At 35.2% G+C, this 20,854-nt stretch overlaps 1 pseudogene; it reads right to left on the reverse strand.

The window, feature by feature from the left end:
• The window catches only part of LOC136136878 (CDK5 and ABL1 enzyme substrate 2-like), a 140,495-nt pseudogene that overhangs the window by 29,258 nt on the left and 90,383 nt on the right, over positions 1 to 20,854 (reverse strand).

The following is a 20,854-nucleotide window of genomic DNA, read 5'->3' on the forward strand; positions in this document are numbered from 1 at the left end:
ATAAACATTTAAGAAATTCTAGGTATTCTACAAGACTACATGTAACTCTGTGTAATTAAAATTTTAACTAGTAACTTGTTTGGGAATTCACTGTTAAATCAGCTGGGACTGACATTCATTCTCCAGATATCCTCATCCCCATTGTTCATTGCTCATTATAAATGACCATCAACATAACTTTCAGTGGGATACTCATCAAGCCAGCTCTGCTCCAGTTGTTTAAAAAATGTAAATAATAAATTAAATTAAAAATAAATAATGAAAGGCAAAAACCTGCAATATTTCAGTTGCACACATCTTCAGCATTAAATTCATCCTAAAGATAAGTGTGATGCTATAAATCAATCCACAGTGCTAATCAAGCTCTAACTACTCCTAGAAACTACAACATTACAATCTTTCTTTTACATTTATTCTATAAGAGAGCAAGAGTAGGTGAGAACTCACTGTTTATTTGTGCATAAGATAGTTTCTATAAAGTTATGTAAGATAGTTTTTGTTACTATTCTTATGAAAGCATAGGAAAATGAAAAAGAAGAACATTCTCCTGAAGACAATATACATTTGAGGGCCTACTGTGTATCATAAATAATGTTTTACATATATTTTATATATGTATATGTACATACATATATATGTATATGTGTATTACATTATATATATTTATTTATGGTAATCTTTAATCTTCATAAGAAGACTGAAAGATAAGTAATATGCCCATTTTACAACTAGCAACCTGAAGCTCGGCAAGCTTAAGTAACCTACTCAAGTTCACATAAGCAGGAGTAGTAGAAGGATGCTTTCTGACTCTGGTCTGTCTCTTTCAAAGCCTACATGCTTTTTACTATATCATGGAAGAAGACATGATCTCTGGTGAAATTTATCAAGTGAAGATCATTTAAACATCTGCTCTACTAAAGTCATTCCACTGGAATTTGCCCAAATCCTGAGGTGACTCAGACCCTGGGGGTATTCAAAAGATTTTAGCTTTCTGCCAAATACATCTGAGTTAGAAACAACAAGCAAACAAAGGAAGAAACATCCTCAAGTATTGGGACTGAAATAATATCTAACAGCTCTAAGAATGGGTTAACCTGACTGCACATCAGACTATATGATACAAGTTATTTACAAAAAGAAGTAGCCTAAACTTCAAATAAAAGAAGGAACATCGTCATTATTAGATGCAAGTAGATATGATCCAAAATGATGTTTTTCCTTGCGAAAGAGAAGCTTAGCAACCTCTGCAGCCTCCTGGGTGTTTACCCACAATATGTTGGGGGAGGTAGGAAATTAACTAAATGTAAAACTCTATAAATCATCTTCTCCCAAATGACAAGCAGGAAAGCTAATTTACTCTATTTTTCTGCCAACGTAGAATGACCATCAACAACAAAATATCAAGTAGTACAAAAAAACTCCGAAAGAAAGATATCGTACAACATAGTTGCACTAAAGCCATAAGAAAAGCAACCACGATCAATGCAAAGAGATAATTAAAGCATTCTTTCAAATCATCATTAGTGACAGCTAAAACAACCTAGCTTCATTAGTAAACCACGAGGTATAGTCCAACTAATGGAACCCACTGGCAGCCTCAATAAATATTCCATTTCTGGGATCTTCTGGAGAGAAAACAGCTTAAGGACAGAGGAGGGGGAGAAATGCTTAATCAATGTCCTCTAAAGACCCTTGCTGCTTATAAAATTATAGATCAGTCTCTCATGTGTTGCTTAGGAGTCTCAGACAATGGAAGTAAACGGGAGAAAATATTCTTTCAAAGACACATCACTATTGTTGATTTTAAGCAACAGATCATAAAAGCAATCTGAACCACTGCAATTTTTTCCAAATGCATAAAAAACATCAGAGCTAATCAACTATCATATTGTCAAGCTCAATCATACACAATCCTATATTCACTATTTTAGCACTTCTCTTGTTATTTCAAACATTTACTTTGAAGTTAAAAAAGGGATAATATCCTTTTAAAGGGTGCTTAATGTATGGGTCTTTTAACAGAAGGGCATTTGCAAAAGAAGAAAAAGCATGAGGCATGATGAAGGTGAAATAACTGACTCACAGTCTCTTATCAAGTAGAGTTTTTAGTAGAAGAAAAGTTTTAAATTAAAGTTACAGTGACATAGTTCAGATTAGAAGGGCCTCCCTTACATCTCAAGTTCATTTCTCTTCTGAATCATCCAAAAATATTTAAATCTAGTGTATATTCATCTTATGTTATGGTCTTCCAGAAAAGACATAAAATAAAGCACTGCAATTAGTCTGAAAAATATGACAATCTCAATATCATTAAATATAAATGAGAATGAAAACCAGGCAGCATATGGCAAAACAAAAAGCTTTTCTAAAGTCAAAAAGTCAACAAAAAGGTAGGAATTCATATTCTCACATGGTCAGACATTAATTAATTTACTGATTTTAATACCTCTGGGAATATCCATTCTAGATTGAAATAGATCTGTGCTATTCACCCATCAAGAATAGATGTACATCTTATTCTTTTTAGGTTTCCACTGATTCTGATTTACACATGTTTAGTGAATAAAAAGTGTTGCAAAAGAATTTTTTCTAATACATAAAGTGTTCTGAAATCCCTGATATCTAGCAAGTTAGATAGCTCAGAAATCTGCTCCTGTATTTAGCAAACATAAAACATATGGTCTGTGATTTTTCTTCTACATACTTTGGAACAAAAGATTTTAAAGAACGTAGCTTAAATAAATTCTCTAAAATCACATTTTAAGTGATTCAGAAATTTGTGAAAAATAACCCAAATCTAACTGGTTTCAGATTTAATTTTAAATTAAAGAGTTTCATCAGACATAGAATAATCTCACATTAAACTTTTCAATCCTGATTAAAGTTGGCCAAACCTACGGACATAAAACCAAGAATTTACATTCAGTTTTAGTTGGCTTCCAGTACTATTAGATTTAAACTTCATAGTAAGGTTGTGCAGTAGACGTATTCTTTTTCTGTTGCTGTGTGACAAATTACCACAAATTCAGTATCCTACAATAATCTGCTTATTATCTCACAGTTTGAGAAGACTGGGAATGGTTATAATTAGATTCTTTGCTCAGGGTCTTGCCAGGCTGAAACCACGTGATGAGTGGAGCCGTGGGCTAATCCAGGCCTCAGGATCCTCTTCCAAACTTATTTAAGTTTTGTCCAGCCTTTTGTTCCATACAGTTGTAGGACCAAGGTTCCTGCTACCTTGCTGGATGTCAACTTGGGACTGCTCTCAACTCCTGGAGACTACTCGCTATTACCTACCACGTAGCCTTTTCCAAAACATAGAAATTTGCTCCTTCAAGGGTAGCATAAGAATCTCCCTCACTTTGAATCTCTTTACCTCTTTTAAGGGTTCACCTGATTAGCTCAGGTTCATCCCAATAATCTCCCTTTTGGTTAACTCAAAGTCAACTGATTAGGGAGCTTAATTATATCTGCAAATCTCCTTCTGCCTTATAACGTAACATAATCATGGGAGTGATATGCCATCATATCCACAAGTCTTACCGATAGCAAAGGAGAAAAATTTTACAGAATGTGTGCACAGGGGTGGGAACATTAGAATTCTGTTACCATAGACGCTTGTAAGAATAACACTACCATAAAATGCTACTTTATATTTTGAAAAGTTAGACGTTTTGTTTTTTTGAAGTAATAGGGTTATTTCAATAGGATTTATTTATATACACAAGCAGTGTAAAATGTTACAATCCATTACCACAAGCCTCTGGATGTCTTATAATGTGGTGAAGCTCTGAGGTATTCCTGCTATGGAAATATGGTCATTCTCTCCCAAATGTAAGCATACTACTCAACCAGGAAAAAAGAAATCAATTTTGATTAGGTTAGCCTCTCCACAATGTAGCTCAACCACAGATTCTAAGGCTGTACACTCAAAATATCTCGATCTTGTGGTAGTCTGAGACAGATTACGGAAACTGTTAATAGGCTTAGTCCATTATGAAGTGGAAACTGGAATTCATAACACTCCTATAGATATGGTATCTGGTATGTGGTCCACTGCATCCCGAGCACTGCAATGGCTACTCATTTCCATGACTCCTTTACACTTGCCTAGTCAATATAACTGGATTTCTGGCACATTTCTTCAGTAGGACCTATGTCCTGCCTTTGAACAAGCTTGTTGGTGTGAACCTCTGACCACATGTCTCAGATTCTGCCAGGCCCTGCCATGGAGAACTGGGCATTCTCCTCCATGTCTTTGGTTGCTGGCCACAGACTGCTCCCGGGAGGTAGAATAAATAGGATCTAACTTCAAGTATCACCTCTTCTCTGGATTTCTGTTAACTTGTCCTCTTGGAATTGAACTTTCTTAGATGAAAATACCAATCAGAATAGCAAAAATAGTTGTGACTGATTTAGTGTCTACCATATGCCAGGCCTCAGATGGATATTTTACATTTATATAAGTCTTTCAACAATTTTTGCAGAATTATTAACTCCATTTTACTTATAAAAAGACTGTAGCTCAAAGAGATTTTGTAACTTACACTAGGCCACCTACTTGGTAGACATCAAAACTGGGATTAAAACCAAGGTCTAGTTACTACTAAACCCCATGTTTTTTCCTCTTTAATTAGAAGAAATATTTTTTGCCTCAGCTAAGCTACTTGTGAGGCTAAAAGAAAGTCTTATTAATAACTACAATTAATAAAAATTAGTTCAATTAATAACTATTACAATAATAATCAAAAACATAGCTGTAAGACAGACCTGTGCTAGGCCCATCAAAAGTACAATTTCTTTAACTTTAGCTAGAATACCCTATCCATTCTAGACCCTGATTCTATAGTTAGTTGCCACTTAGTAGCCAATCTAACAACTGGGGTGACTGCCCAAAGTGGGTTTCAGCTTTCTCTCCTTCCCCATTGATCAATGATACGTGGGTCACTGATGAATATAGATGCAAAAATCCTCAACAAAACACTAGCAAACAGAATCCAATAGCACATTAAAAGGATCATATATCAGGATCAAGTGGGATTTATCCCAGGAATGCAAAGATTCTTCAATATATGCAAATCAACCAATGTGATACACCATATTAACAAATTAAGGAACAAAAACCATATTATCATCTCAATAATGCAGAACAAGCTTTTTACAAAATTCAACACCCATTTATGATAAAAATTCTCCAGAAAGTGGGTATAGAGTAAACCTACCTCAACATAATATAGGCCATATACAACAAACCCACAGCAAACATCATTCTCAATGGTGAAAAACTGAAAGCATTTCCTCTAAGATCAGGAACAAAATAAGGATGTCCACTCTAACCACTATTATTCAACATAATTTTGGAAGTCCTGGCCATGGCAATCAGAGGAGAAAAAGAAATGAAAATAATACAAACTGGAAAAGAAGTAAAACTGTCACAGTTTGCAGATGACATGATACTATACATAGAAAATTCTAAAGATGCCACCAGAAAACTACTAGAGTTAATAAATGAATTTGGTAAAGTTGCAGGATACAAAATTAATGCAAGGAAATCTCTTGCATTCCTATACACTAACAACAAAAGTTCAGAAAGAGAAATTAGAGAAACAATACCATTCACCATTGCAACAGAAAGAATAAAATATCTAGGAATAAACCTAGTTAAGGAGGTAAAAGATCTATACTCAGAAAACTATGACACTGATGAAAGAAATCAAAGATGACACAAACAGATAGAGAGATATACCATGATCCTGGATTGGAAGACTCAATATTGTGAAAATGACTATACTACCCAAAGCAATCTACAGATTCAACGCAATCCCTACCAAATTACCAATGTCATTTTTCACAGAACTAGAACAAAAAAATCTTAAAATTTGTATGGAGATACAAAAGACCCTGAATACTCAAAGCAATCTTGAGAAAAGAAAAGCAGAGCTGGAGGAATCAGGCTCCTTTGCTTCAGACTGTACTGCAAAGCTACAGTAATCAAGACAATATGGTACTGGTACAAAAACAGAAATATAGATCAATGGAACAGGATAGAAAGCCCAGAGGTAAAAAAAAAAAAAAAACATGCATCTATGGTCACCTAATCTTTGACAAAGGAGGCTAGAATATACAATGGAGAAAAGATAGCCTCTTCAATAAGTGGTGCTGGGAAAACTGGACAGCTACATGTAAAAGAATGAAATTAGAACAATCCTTAACACCATACACAAAAATAAACTCAAAATGGACTAAAGACCTAAATGTAAGATTGGACACTATAAAACTCTTAGAGGAAAACATAGGAAGAACACTCTTTGACATAAACCACAGCAAAGTCTTTTTTAACCCACCTCCTACAGTAATGAGAATAAAAACAAAAATAAACAAATGGAACCTAATGAAACTTAAAAGCTCTTGCACAGAAAAGGAAACCATAAACAAGATGAATAAACAACCTTCAGAATGGGAGAAAACATTTGCAAACAAATTAACAGACAAGGGATTAATCTCCAAAGTATACAAACAGCTCATGCAGCTCAGTATCAAAAAAACAAACAATCCAATCAAAAAACGGGTGAAAGACCTCAAGAGACATTTCTCCAAAAAAGACATACAGATGGCCAAGAGCTCATGAAAAGATGTTCATTATTAATTATTAGAGAAAGGCAAATCAAAACTACAATGAGGCATCACCTCATACTGGTCAGAATGGCCATCATCAAAAAATCTACAAACAATAAATGCTGGAGAGGGTGTGGAGAAAAGGGAACCCTCTTGCACTGTTGGTGGGAATGTAAATTGATACAGCCACTATGGAGAACAGTATGGAGGTTCCTTATAAAACTAAGAATAGAATTACCATATGACCCAACAGTCCCACTACTGGGCGTATAACCAGAGAAAACCATAATTCAAAAAGAGTCATGTACCACAATGTTCATTGCAGCCAGGACATGGAAGCAACCTAAGTGTATATCAACAGATGAATGGATAAAGAAGATGTGGCACATATATATAATGGAATATTATTCAGCCATAAAAAGAAACGAAGTTGAGTTATTTGTAGTGAGGTGGATGGACCTAGAGACTGTCATACAGAGTGAAGTAAGTCAGAAAGAGAAAAACAAATACCATATGCTAACACATATATATGGAATCTTAAAAAAAAAAAAATGGTCATGAACAACCTAGGGGCAAGATGGGAATAAAGACATAGACCTACTAGAGAATGGACTTGAGGATATGGGGAGGGGGAAGGGTAAGCTGTGACTAAGTGAGAGAGTGGCATGGACATATATACACTACGTAATGTAAAATAGATAGCTAGTGCGAAGCAGTCTCATAGCACAGTGAGATCAGCTCGGTGCTTTGTGACCGCCTAGAGAGGTGGGATAGGGAGTGGGCGAGGGAGACGCAAGAGGGAAGAGATATGGGAACATATGTATATGTATAACTGATTCACTTTGTTATAAAGCAGAAACTAACACACCATTGTAAAGCAATTATACTCCAATAATGATGTTAAAAAAGAAAAAGAAGTTATAGGTGAGTAAGTAGGACCAAAGAACTTTATCAATATCTAGAATCTTATTCTGTCTCCATTTGGTTTCAAACAAAGATGTGATACATATATACAATGGAATAGTATTCAGCCATAAAAAGGAATGAAATTGGGTCTTTGTAGAGATATGGATGGACCTAGAGACTGTCATACAGAGTGAAGTTAGTCATGAAGAAAAAAACAAATATCATATATTAACACATGCATGTGGAATCTAGAAAAGTGGTACAGATGAACCTGTTTGCAAGGCAGAAGTAGAAACACAGACCTAGAGAACAAATGTACGGACACCAAGGAGGGAAGGTGGGGCAGGTGGTGGGATGAACTGTGAGATTGGACTTGACATATATACACTAATATGTATAAAATAGATAACTAAAGAGAGCCTGCTGTATAGCACAGGGAACTCTACTCAATGCTCTGTGGTGACCCAAAAGGGAAGGAAACCCAAAAAAGAGGGGATATATGTATTTTTAAAAAATGATAAATGAGTCATAGCATGCCTCAAGGGTATGCTTACCAAGCTATTTCATGTGAGTCCAACAAAAAGACACAAGTTTGAACTTCCTCGTTGAAAAGCCTGGCAAATCAGTTTCATATTTGTTAATATGTTTACATGTAGCTCCTCTTCTCTAATCATTAACAATATTTCTCAACTGCATCTTAGAGGAAGCTACAGAGTAACTGATATTTTCTCAATGAAATCTAATGACTAGTTTCTAGCACAGTGATTAACACAAAAGTGGTCTTTAAAATGTCTATGGAATGACAAGCATGGACATATACACAAATGTAATATTTTTGAATATACAGATGAAGGCACACACATGTAGATGTGTTTTATTTCTGACAAATTTTAAAATAATTTTTATATATTTTATTGAAGTATAGTTAATTTACAATGTTGTATTAGTTTCTGGTATACAGCAAAGTGATTCAGTTATACTTGCATATATTCTTTTTCATATTCTTTTCCATTATAGTTTATTAGAAGATATTGAGTAGAGTTCCCTGTGCTATACAGTAGGACCTTGTTGTTTATTTTATATATAGTAGTTTGTATCTGCTAATTCCAGACTCCTAATTATCCCTCCATTCACCCTTTCCCCTTTGGTAACCGTAAGTTTGTTTTCTATGTCTGTGAGTCTGCTTCTGTTTTGTAAGTAAGCTCATTTGTATCATTCTTAGATTCCACATATAAGTGATATAATTTGTTTTCCTTTGTCTGACTTACTTTACTTAGTATGATAATCTCTAGGTCCATCCATGTTGCTGCAAATGGCACTATTTCATTCTTTTTATGGCTGCGTAATATTCCATTGTATATATGTACCACGTCTTCTTTATCCATTCATCTGTCGATGGACATTTATGTTGTACCCATGTCTTGACTACTGTGATTAGTGCTGCTGTGAACATTGGGGTGCATGTATTTTTCTGAATTAGAGTTTTCTTTGGATATAGGCCAGGGAGTGAGAATTGCTGGATCATATGGTAACTCTATTTTTAGTTTTATAAGGAACCTTCATACTGTTCTCCGTAATGGCTGCACCAATTTACATTCCAACCAACAGTGTAAGAGAGTTCCCTTTTCTCCACACCCTCTCCAGCATTTATTATTTATTTTAATGATGGCCATTCTGACTGGTGTGAAGTGATATCTCATTGTGGTTTTGATTTTCATTTCTCTAATAATTAGAGATGTTGAGCATCTTTTCCTGTGCCTGTTAGCCGTCTATGTGTCTTCTTTGGAGAAATGTCTATTTAGTTTTCTACCCATTTTTTAATTGGATTGTTTACATGTAGATGGCTTTTACACAGGACCTCTTATATCTGGATACATATGTAACATATATCTCTTTATATTTCATTTTAAGAATTCTTTTCTAAATTTATGTTTTATTGAAGTATAGTTGATTTACAGTGTTGTGTTAGGAGAATCCTGCATTATTTAATAAAAGCCTCATGAGTTGAGGCTATGATATAACAGTACACAATGTTCAGTATGTAGTAAGAACACAATAAAGAATACAAATAAACTGATTTCAACTAACATGACATCCCAGAGTCTACAGGTTTCTTCAAAGCCCATACTAATATCCACAATTAATTTTCACTTTCTTTTCCATTAAATAATTTTCCAAAGGTATTCTATGGATACCTAATCTTTTGAGATTCCTTCAAAAGAAGTGTTATGTTTAATTTAGGGAATTCTCATTCAATTCTTTAAACTTTTCAAACTTATGTTGAGGATAAATACAAATGACCCTGGAATACTGCTTATTGATCTGGCTTTACCTTCCACAGAAAGCAAGAATAAGGCAATCAAGTTGTCTTTATAAACTCTGACCTGAAAATATAAATTTCCATATAATTTCTCACCATATTATTATAGTAAAGGCTTAGTTAATATTCTCCTATGAAAAGATAATCTATATTCAAATAAATTTGGGATACACTTATACTTTCCATTTCCTTTGCAATTTTTTTTTAAAAACAATGATGATGACAGCTTTTTTAAAATTTATTTTATTTATTTATTTGGCTGAGCCGGGTCTTAGTTGTGGCACGTGTACTCCTTAGTTGTAGCATGCATGTGGGATCTAGTTTCCTGACCAGGGATCAAACCCGGCCCCCCTGCATTGGGAGCACAGAGTCTTAACCACTGCACCACCAGGGAAGTCCCTGATACTTTCCATTTCCTATCTCAATACACATTATCATCTTAAAGATTAGAGTGTGTAGCCATGTCTCTCACTGTGAACAAGGAAAGCTACAGTCAAAGAAACGCACAGATACATACAAAAATAAAAGAGCTCCTCCTAGCTAACCCCTAAGGAGGGAGGGTGGGCCATAGACTCATAGATTGAGTGAGGAGCAAGGTACTATACCAAAGACTCCCTTATGGTGAAGTGTGGGTAATCGCATAAATTAGGGATATTTCCCAGCTCCCCTGGGGACTGACATCCTCAAGTAGAACACTTTAATATGGATCCTCACTCTCTGGAGGTAAAGATAGAACCAGAAACCCTGCATGGACCTTTCCAGTTCTCTAAAAGGATAACGGGAACAATCTAGCAGAGTGGCCAGGGTAAGATAAATAGTCAACATCAGAGTTAGGACAATGTGGAGAAGTGTGCTTTTTAGCATAATGCTGAAGGAGAAATTTTGTGTCAACCAGTAGTGACAGTGATGAAGCAAACATACGTTGGTAAAGGACAAATTGACTGGGCCAGAGCTTCTAGGTGTTCATTGGCATGCACGTTGCAGAAGCTCAAGAAGAACTTCGGCCAGCAAACCCAGCAGCCAAGAGGTGAGAATTCCCAAGGCAAAGTGGTAATGAGAAGTCATCAGAAAGATAAATAAGAAGCTCACACTGGAAACTTTTGGGCTTAACCACAATTTGTCATTTGGGAAAAACATATACCCATGGTACTGAAACTATTTAGAACAGAAAGAGATCAATATTCTTCTCTCTTTTTTATTTTCTCCAGCATCCACCTAAAGGAAGGACTTATTAAAAAGCATAAGATATGCTTTCCATGCCTGACACTGGGACTCACTTACATAAGACATGAATTGGCTTTCCAAAAGTGGAACCACTTATTTAAAACAGAAAAGCATCAGAGCAGGATTTCTGATCCTCAGCAGCACATTGGTCATTTTGGGCCAGATAATTCTTTGCTTTAGATGGATATTCTGTACATGACAGGATGTTTAGCAATATTCCTGGTTCTACCAACTAGATACTAGTAGCACCTCATAATGACAAATTAAAGACATATACATACATATTTCCAGACATTCCAAATGTCCCTAAAATTTCTGGTCACCAATTCTACCAAATGTGTGTGTATGGGAGGCGCGGTCTCCACTTCAACAAGCAATTCTCGAACACCAGTAGGATGTCTGAAAATTCAACTCAATTCTGACACTACCTACCCAGGAAAAGCATCAAATTCCTACAAGACAACCCCTTACCCCATTTTAGCCAGCAGTCACAAGCCTAGGTTGTTAATTGTACTTCTGCACCAACTGGCTATAAAATCAGAGATTCAAACAACCCCTTCCCTGGAATCGATTAATTTGCTAGAGTGGCTCACAAAACTCAGAGAAACATTTTACTTACTAGATCACCAGTTTATTATAAATAAATGACACTCAGGCACAGCCAGATGGAAGAGATGAAGAGAGCAAGGCATGAGGAAGGGGCAGGAAGCTTCCATGCCCTCTCCAGGAAAGCCACTCTCCCAGCACCTCCACGTGTTCACCAACCCAGAAGCTCTTCGAATCCAGTCCTTTTGGGTTTTTATGGTGGCTTTGTCACATAGGCATAATTGATTAAATCATTAGCCATTGGCAATTGATTCAACTTCTCCCCCTCTCTGGAGATCAGGGGTGTGGGACTGAAAATTCCAACTCTCATCCCATGATCTGTTCCACTGGCAACCAACCCCCATCCTTAGGTGCTTCCCAAAAGTCACCTCATTAACATAAAAAAGACACCTTTCCCACTCTCAGTTCCAAGGGGTTTGAAAGCTGTGAGCCAAGAACCCTGAACGAAGACCAAATATATATGAGAAATATATTTTGGCCACCTGAATAACCAAATATATATTTTTCTCATAAATCACAATATCACAGTCCCCTAGGGTGCAAATTTCCCCTGGCTGAGACTAAATAAAGGAGATGAAACAAAACTCAGTTACTACATGAAAGTAAAGAATGGACTGTATTTATATCAGTAAGCATTAGCAGGAGGCTGAGGTTGAGGTTAATGGAGTAGTGATGGGATTTTGAAGTCCTTTTCCATATTCACCAGCTGTATCCCAAAAGTCGGCTACATTTGGGAAAGTTTAGCCAAATGCTTATTATAGTTGATATTGGTCCTTGGGTGTTCCGTTCCACATCTCATTTATCTATTTGCCTAGGGGTTTTTTTGTTCTTTTGTTTTCTTTTGTTTTGTGTTGTTTTTCCTTGTTGAGGTTGCCAAATTCTGTGTGACTGGTGCTAGGTGAGTAAATTGGCCTGTCACAGACTGGGTTAGTGACAAATCATTTCAGTTCAATAGGAAAAAGGACTTTTTCTTTTCCTAATATTCTAGAGCCCATTAATGCCTATGGTTGAGGTAGGAATGGGGAGACATACACATTGTTCACAGTCATCTGTTCTGGAGAATAAACCTATGGAGATAGGTGTGAACTAACCATATTGCAGAGTGTAATAAGGTTTTTTGCTTTTGGGGTGTTTTTGTTTTTGTTTTTAGTAAACGTGTAGGGAGGGAGAATTCTGAAAGTTATTCTTTCAGATAGACTCAGTAGACCCAAATTTGTTGAAGTTGGAGGAAAGGTTTTATATCTGCCACTGCAGAGAGCACAGATTTAGGGCAGGATCAAAAGAGAGACCAGAAACTACCACTCCATGACAGGAATTCAAGGAGGATTGATGGCTATCCCAAGATGTAAGCTGCACATATAAGAACCAGACTTTAAGTCACCTTTTCTGGTTATTTGTTTTCTATATATAGAGAGAAATATATATATATATATATATATATATATATATATATATATATATATATATATGTTTATATATAATATATTATATATATTATATATGATATATATATCATGTATATACAAAATCTGCAAGTATGCCTGGTTCACAGTAATAAAAAAATGATCTGAGATTTATAGTGTTTTACTCTTGAAATTTCTGACCTCCTGAATGTCTGGAATCATTGGAGCTTGATTATATATATATATATATATATACATATATATATATTTGGGCTTCTATAAACTTTTCTGTTACCTTCAAATTTTCCATAATAACAAAATATTTTCCAAGAAAATTAATACTTTTCTACAATACTAGGTATTTTATTTTGGTAGCATCTAGTATTTATACTGTTTAAGCAGAAAAGGAATGTACCATTTGTAAAGTCATATTCCTAGTTGGACCTTTTAAAAACAATGAGGAGTTTCTATAACATTGTAACTACCTAGTTACTCAAATTGTATTTTGATCATAGTTGTGAACTTTCTGAAGAAATTTTATTTCCCTTGCATGCAATGTATTAGAGATTTGAATGCTTCATTTTACTAAAAGGCAAAGTAACTATGCCATCTTGTTCTTTTGGAAAATTCAATTACAATGAAAATCACCTAGAGAATATTGTCCCTGAGTTAAGGTGATTCAGTGAGCTATGAATGTAATCAAATTATCATGGAAGAAAATACACAAAATAATAATGGCAGCTGCAATTTGCTCATCACTTAGGATTTACAAATCACTTTCATGAACGTAATTTTTTTATCCACACATTGTTCTATAACCCCCTCACTCCTGACCTCCCAACCTCCCAAATAAGATGAATTCACCAATCTATTACCAGAATCAGGAAAAACTATTTAAAAGTTGTTTATTGGTATATTTACCAGTTTATATATTTTTGTCCCTATACTATATGATTTACATAAAGAATGTGTGTGTGACATAGATTTACTGCCCCATGAACACTGCTATCCCACCATTCAAACAATTAAGTCAAAGTTCACAGTTCAAAAGACTGGTGTTTGGGTTCCATATAATAGCAGAGGCAGTGCTATCTTAACCTCTCTCATATGGGACTCTTGTATTACTTCACTAACTGACACAGTTAGACCACAGAAGGGAGGTCTGTAGGCTCCTTGTCTTGCTTCTCACATTGAAAGGCATTTGGAGGAGCTGCAGGAAGCCAAATTATAATGAGCAAACATATGTCTGCAGGATGTGAATTCCATTATCACACTCTCTCTTCACATTCATAAGAAGACCCTTCGAGTTCCCTAATGCTGCTTCTTGGCCTGTGAGTTGTAGTCAATTACCAGGCATTTTAATATTGAAAAAAAAAAAAACTTAAATGAAAAACATCATGCATTTCACTGACTGACTAAATGACTAAATCTGCTAAATGATACTTTATCAGATTAAATTTGTTTTTATTGAGGTAACATTGGTTTACAACATTATATAAGTTTCATGTGTACAACATTATATTTCTGTTTTGTATACGCTACAGCATGATCATCACCAAAAGTGTAGTTTCCATCCATCATTACAGAGTTAACACCTTTTATGCATTTCACCCTCCCTCCACCCCCTTTCCCCTCTGGTAACCACTATTCTGTTCTCCATATTGATCAGTGTGTTTGTATTTATTTGATTTAATTTGTTCATTTATTTTGTTTTGTTTTATATTCCACATATGAGTGAAATCATACTGGACTTGTCTTTCTCAATCTGACTTATTTCCCGTGGCATAACACCCTCAAGGTCCGTCCATCCATCCATGTCACAAATGGCAAGATTTTACCTTCTTTTTATTGACTAAGTACTATTCTATTATATATATATATATATTACATTTATATATATACATATTACATCTTTTTTTTAACTTTACTTTTTAATTTTTTAAATTTAATTTAATTAATTTGTTTATACAGCACGGTCTCATTAGTAATCCATTTTATACATATTAGTGTATATATGTCAATACCAATCACACCACCACCACCCTGCCCTGCCATTTTCCCCACTTGGTGTCCATACATTTGTTCTCTACATCTGTGTCTCAATTTCTGCCCTGCAAACCGGTTCATCTGTACCATTTTTCTAGGTTCCACATATATGTGCTAATATACGATATTTGTTTTGCTCTTTCTAACTTACTTCACTCTATATGACAGTCTCTATATCCATCCAAGTCTCTACAAATGATCCAATTTCATTTCTTTTTATGGGTGAGTAATATTCCATTGCATATATGTACCACATCTCCTTTATCCATTCATCTGTTGATGGACATTTAGGTTGCTTCCATGTCCTGGCTATTGTAAATAGTTCTGCAATGAACATTGCGATGCATGTGTCTTTTTGAATTATGGTTTTCTCTGGGTATATGCCCAGTAGTGGGATTGCTGGGTCGTATGGTAATTCTATTTTTAGTTTTTTAAGGAACCTCCATACTGTTCTTCATAGTGGCTGTATCAATTTACTTTCCCACCAACATTGCAAAAGGGTTCCCTTTTCTCCACACTCTCTCCAGCATTTGTTGTTTGTAGATTTTCTGATGATGCCCATTCTAACCGGTGTGAGGTGATACCTCATTGTAGTTTTGATTTGCATTTCTCTAATAATTAGTGATGTTGAGCAGCTTTTCATGTGTTACTTGGCCATCTGTATGTCTTCTTTGGATAAATGTCTATTTAGGTCTTCTGCTCATTTTTTGATTGTTTGCTTTTTTTAAATATTGAGCTGCTTGAGCTGTTTATATATTTTGGAGATTAATCCTTTGTCCGTTGATTCATTTGTAAATATTTTCCCCCATTCTGAGGGTTGTCTTTTCATCTTGTTTATAGTTACCTTTGCTGTGCAAAAGCTTTAAAGTTTAATTAGATCCCATTTGTTTGTTTTTGGTTTTATTTCCATTAGTCTAGGAGGTGGAACAAAAAAATATTGCTGTGATTTATGTCAAAGAGTGTTCTTCCTGTGTTTTCCTCTAAGAGTTTTATAGTGTCCAGTCTTACGTTTAGGTCTCTAAACCATTTTGAGTTTATTTTTGTGTTTGGTGTTAGGGAATGTTCTAATTTCATTCTTTTACATGAAGCTGTCCAGTTTTCCCAACACCACTTACTGAACAGACTGATTTTTCTCCATTGTATATGCTTGTCTCCTTTGTCATGGATTAGTTGACCATATGTGTGTGGGTTTATCTCTGGGCTTTCTATCCTGTTCTATTGATCTATATTTCTGTTTTTGTGCCAGTACCATATTGTCTTGATTACTGTAGCTTTGTAGTATAGTCTGAAGTCAGGGAGTCTGATTTCTCCAGCTCCATTTTCTTCCCTCAAGACTGCTTTTGCTATTCGGGGTCTTTTGTGTCTGCATACAAATTTTAATATTTTTTGTTCTAGTTCTGTAAAACATGTCATTGGTAATTTGATAGGGATTGCATTGAATCTGTAGATTGCTTTGGGTAGTATAGTCATTTTCACAATATTGATTCTTCCAATACAGGAACATGGTATGTCTCTCCATCTGTTTGTATCATCTTTAATTTCTTTCATCAGTGTCTTATAGTTTTCTGCATGCAGGTCTTTTGTCTCCTTAGGTAGGTTTATCCTAGGTATTTTATTCTTTTTGTTGCAATGGTAAATGGGAGTGTTTCCTTAATTTCTCTTTCAGATTTTTTGTCCTTAGTGTATAGGAATGCAAGAGATTCCTGTGCATTAATTTTGAATCCTTCAATATTACCAAATTCATTGATTAGCTCTAGGAGTTTTCTGGTGGCATCTTTAGGGTTTTCTGTGCATAGTATCATGTCATCTGCAAACAGTGACAGTTTTACTTCATTTTTTCCAATTTGGATTTCTTTTATTTCTTTTTCTTCTCTGATTGTTGTGGCTAGGACTTCCAAAACTATGTTGAATAATAGTGGTGAGAGTGGACATCCTTGTCGTGTTCCTGATCTTACAGGAAATGGTTTCAGATTTTCACCATTGAGAAAAATATTTGCTGTGGGTTTGTGGTATATGGCCTTTATTATGTTGAGGTAGGTTCCCTGTATACCCACTTTCTGGAGAGTTTTCATCAGAAATGGGTATTGAATTTTGTCAAAAGCTTTTTCTGCATCTATTGAGATGATCATATGGTTTTTCTTTTTCAATTTGTTAATATGGTGTATCACATTGATTGACTTGTGTATATTGAAGAATCTGCATCACTGGGATAAATCCCACTTGATCATGGTGTATGATCCTTTTAATGTGATGTTGGATACTGTTTGCTAGTATTTTGTTGAGGATTTTTGCATCTATATTCTTCAGTAATATTGGTCTGTAGCTTTCTCTTTTTGTATTGTCTTTGTCTGGTTTTGATATCAGGGTGATGGTGGCCTGATAGAATGAGTTTGGGAGTGTTCCTTCCTCTCCAATTTTTTGCAAGAGTTTGAGAAGGATGGGTGTTACCTCTTCTCTAAACGTTTGATGGAATTCACCTGTGAAGCCATCTGGTCCTGAACTTTTGTTTGTTGGAAGATTTTTAATCACAGTTTCAATTTCATTACTTGTGATGGTCTGTTCATATTTTCTATTTCTTCCTGGTTCAGTCTTGGAAAGTTATACCTCTCTAAGAATTTGTCCATTTCTTCCATGTTGTCCATTTTATTGGCATAGAGTTTCTTGTCGTATTCTCTTAGGATGCTTTGTATTTCTGCGGTATCTGTTGTAGCTTCTCCTTTTTCATTTCTAATATTATTGATTTGAGTCCTCTCCCTCTTTTTCTTCATGAGTCTGGCTAATGGTTTATCAATTTTGTTTATCTTCTCAAAGAACCTGCTTTTAGTTTTATTGATATTTGCCATTGTTTTCTTTGTTTCTATTTCATTTATTTCTGCTCTGATCTTTATGATTTCTTTCCTTCTTCTAATTTCGGGTTTTGTTTGTTATTCTTTCTGTATTTCCTTTAGGTGTAAGGTTAGATTTTTTATTTGAGATTGTTCTTGTTTCTTGAGGTAGGATTGTATTGCTATAAATTTCTCTGTTAGAACTGCCTTTGCTGCATCCCATAGCTTTTGCATTGTCATGTTTTCATTGTCATTTGTCTCTAGGTATTTGTTGATTTCCTCTTTGATTTCTTCAGTGATCTCTTGGTTATTTAGTAACATATTGTTTATCCTCCATGTGTTTGTGTTTTTTACATGTTTTTTTCCTGTAATTGAGTTCTAATCTCATAGCATTGTGGTCAGAAAAGATACTTGATATGATTTCAATTTTCCTAAATTCACTGAGACTTGATTTTTGACCCAAGATGTGATCTATCTGGGAGACTGTTCTGTGTGCACTTGAGAAGAAAGTGTAATCTGCTGTTTTCAGATGGAATGTCCTATAAATATCAATTAAATCTCTCTGGTCTATTGTGTCATTTAAAGCTTGTGTTTACTTATTAATTTTCTGTTTGGATGATTTGTCCATTGGTGTAAGTGAGGTGTTAAAGTCCCCCACTATTATTGTGTTATTGTCGATTTCCCCTTTTATAGCTGTTAGCAGTTGCCTTATGTATTGAGGTGTTCTTATGTTGCGTGCATATATATTTATAATCGTTATATCTTCTTGGATTGATCCCTTGATCATTATGTAGTGTCCTTTCTTGTCTCTTGTGACATTTATTTTAAAGTCTATTTTATCTGATACGTGTATTGCTACTCTAGCTTTCTTTTGATTTCCATTTGCATGGAATATCTTTTTCTATCCCCTCACTTTCAGTCTGTATGTTTCCCTAGGTTTGAAGTGGGTCTCTTGTGAACAGCATATATATGGGTCTTGTTTTTGTATCCATTCAGTGGGTCTATGTCTTTTGGTTGGAGCATTTAATCCATTCATATGTAAGGTAGTTATTGATATGTATGTTCCTATCACCATTTTCTTAATTGTTCTGGGTTTGTTTTTGTAGGTCCTTTTCTTCTCTTGTGTTTGGCACTTAGAGAAGTTCCTTTAGCATTTGTTGTAGAGCTGGTTTGGTGGTGCTGAATTATCTTAGGTTTTGCTTGTCTGTAAAGCTTTTGATTTCTCCATCTAATCTGAATGTGACCCTTGCTGGGTAGAGGAATCTTGGTTGTAGGTTCTTCCCTTTCATCACTTTAAATATGTCATAGCACTCACTTCTGGCTTGTAGAGTTTCAGCTGAGAAATCAGCTGTTAACCTTGTGGGATTTCCCTTGTATGTTGTCATTTTTCCCTTGCTGCTTTCAGAAATTTGTCTTTAATTTTTGCCAATTTGATTACTATGTGTCTCGGCATGTTTCTTCTTGGGTTTATCCTGTATGGGACTCTCTGAACTTCCTGGACTTGGGTGGCTATTTCCTTTCCCGTGTTAGGGAAGTTTTCGACTATAACCTCTTCAAATATTTTCTCAGGTCCTTTCTCTCTCTCTTCTCCTTCTGGGACCCCTATAATGCGAATGTTGTTGCATTTAATATTGTCCCAGAGTTCTCTTAGGCTGTCTTTTCATTCTTTTTTCTTTATTCTGTTCCACAGCAGTGAATTCCACCATTCTGTCCTCCAGGTCACTTATCTGTTCTTTTGCTTCAGTTATTCTGCTATTGATTCCTTCTAGTGTATTTTTCATTTCAGTCATTGTATTGTTCATCTCTGTTTGTTTGCTCTTTAATTCTTCTAGGTCTTTGTTAAACATTTCTTACATCTTCTCAATCTTTGCCTTCATTCTTTTTCCAAGGTCCTGGATCATCTTTACTGTCATTATTCTGAATTTTTTTTCTGGAAGATTGCCTATCTCCACTTCATTTAGGTGTTTTTCTGGGGTTTCATCTTGTTCCTTCATCTGGTACATAGCCCCCTGCCTTTTCATCTTGTCTATCTTTCTGTGAATGTGGTTTTATTTCCACAGGCTGCAGGGTTTTTGTACTTGCTTCTGCTGTCTGCCCTCTCTACATGATCTTTATAATTCATTCATCGATGGGCACTTAGTTTGCTGCCATATGTTTGCTAATTGTACATAATGCTGCTCTGAACAGAGGGGTATATATAAATTTTTGGGTTAGTGTTTTTGTGTTCTTTGGATAAATATCCAGATGTGGAATAGCTGGATCATATTGTAGTTCTATTTTTAATTTTTTGAGGAATCTCCATACTGTTTTCCATAGTGGCTGCACCAATTTACATTCCCGCCAACAATGTATGCATTCTCTTTTCTCCACATCTTCTTCAACACTTTCTATTTCTTGGCTTATTGATAATAGCCATTCTAACAGGTATGAAGTGATATCTCATTGTGATTTTGATTTGTATTTACTTAATAGTGATGTTGAACATCTTTCCATGTGCCTGTTGATCATCTCTATGTCTTCTTTGGAAAAATATCTATTCAGGTCCTCTGCCCATTTTTTAATTGGGTTGTTTGTTGTTGTGTTGTACGAGTTCTGTGTTTATTTTGGATATTAACCCTTTTTAGGATATATAATTTGTATATATTTTCTCCCACTCAGTAGATTTTCTTTTTATTTTGTTGATGGCTTTTCAGGGGATTTTTTTGTTTTTTTTCTCTTTTTCTTTCTGTGCAGAAACTTTTGAGTTTGATGTAGTCCCAGTTGTTTATTTTTGCTTTGTTTCCTTCGAGTGAGAAGACATTTACAGAAAGTTATTGCTAAGACTGATGTCAAAGAGCATACTGCCTATGTTTTCTTCTAGGAGTTTTATGGTTTCAGGTCTTATGTTTAAATCTTTAATTCATTATGAG

This window comes from Phocoena phocoena, chromosome 17 (assembly GCF_963924675.1).
Source record: "Phocoena phocoena chromosome 17, mPhoPho1.1, whole genome shotgun sequence".
In the NCBI taxonomy this organism is placed as follows: Eukaryota; Metazoa; Chordata; class Mammalia; order Artiodactyla; family Phocoenidae; genus Phocoena; species Phocoena phocoena.